A 1,594-nucleotide genomic window follows, 5' to 3' on the forward strand; every position below is an offset into this window, starting at 1 on the left:
CTTTACGCACAATTTAGGTGTATTTTCCCTTTAACTCAGGAGATGCAGGTAGCATGTTTTATACTTAATGTGAATATAATTAATTTAATCTCATTTCATTATGCAATATGTATACTTTGTTGGCATCTTATTCTGAGAACCGGATGTTCGTCTGTAGAAAACCGGAAGTTGTCTCACGTTAATCTTTCCTCTAACTTTGCAAAGTTCTTCGCTCGCTCCCGATCTGTGCCGTTTTTTATTTACCGTAAGTTTCAGCGTATATGTGCACTACAATTTAAGTGTCTGCTGAGTTGACCACGGAGATCTGAGTGTCTGCTGACTTGATCGCAGTGTCTGACCGGGGCGACACTACTTCAGCCAAACTGCTATCCCAACATTATAGGAAGAAGCGAGCACACCCTATAGTAAGCAAAGCCTTCATACATGATGACATTAACATGTTTTATATTCTATGTACTCCTGACAGTAGAGTAAGCCTCTATAAACATATAGAAAAACACAGTCAAGGAAAAAAAATAATACCGTGAAACCGCCAGAATCTTAAAGAATACCGTGATACACATGTTTGGTCATACCACCCAGCAGCATACTATCAAACAGGACCCCAGCAGGTAATTCATGATATTAAGTGTAACGTGTGCCGGTAGCTCCCATGAATTTTGCTTCTTTTTTTTTGTTTTAATTTGTCATTTTTTGCAGTTTATTATTGGAGCACTAATTGCAAAGGACAGAATTACTTCATCAGCATTGGAAGAGGAAGCGTTGGAAGAGGACGCGTTGGAAGGAGGAAGTGCTGCAGCCCTTGAGGCGATCACCGCCCACGGCCGACCAACCAGCCAGACCTGCAGGACTATGTTTCATGTTTTTCTTGTGTAGCAAAATATTGTTGTGCACCCCTGTGTTGCATAATGACAACAAATGATCCTTGAATCCTTGAATTTACTTTGCATGTAAATAAGCTACCAGAAAGCCAAAAAAAGAGCATGAAAATAGAGCGTGTTTTAAAAGAATGACGTGTACGTATCCCACCGCTGGTCCCAAATCACAGAATGTAGCTTTGTTCCATTTGCTGAGCTGCATTTCCACTGACCTGCTAGTTATATTAAATGTAGTGCTGGGCAACGATTAATATTTTTAAATCGCATCATTTTTTGCGATTAATCGCATTGTTATGCACAAAGTTCAATAATGAATTCAAAAGTAGTGTATTGCGCACTTTTATTTTAACAGTACTCAGGGTTCATACACATTTTGACCAATGGATTTCCATGACTTTAAACCAAATTTCCATGACCAAACATTTTGTGAAATCTCGGTGTATACGTACATGAAAATGTAGTATTTAAACTACCAATGAGAATTCAAAGCATACAGTCTACCTTAAATGACACAAACGAATGAGAGACAATAGTTTGTTTAAAATAATAAACATTTATAAATATACTCTGGTTGACACTGACACATCAATAAGAGCTTTAGTAGGTAGTAGCATCCAGCTAGTGCACACGTTGCTTTCCCTTTTGTAGTGCAATTTTTCTTAAAAAAATTGTTACTGTACGGCTTCATATTAACTTCCACTGTTACTGTACAGCCG

Source organism: Anarrhichthys ocellatus, unplaced genomic scaffold (genome assembly GCF_004355925.1).
Source record: "Anarrhichthys ocellatus isolate YVR2014 unplaced genomic scaffold, GSC_Weel_1.0 scaffold1683, whole genome shotgun sequence".
Lineage (NCBI taxonomy): Eukaryota > Metazoa > Chordata > Actinopteri > Perciformes > Anarhichadidae > Anarrhichthys > Anarrhichthys ocellatus.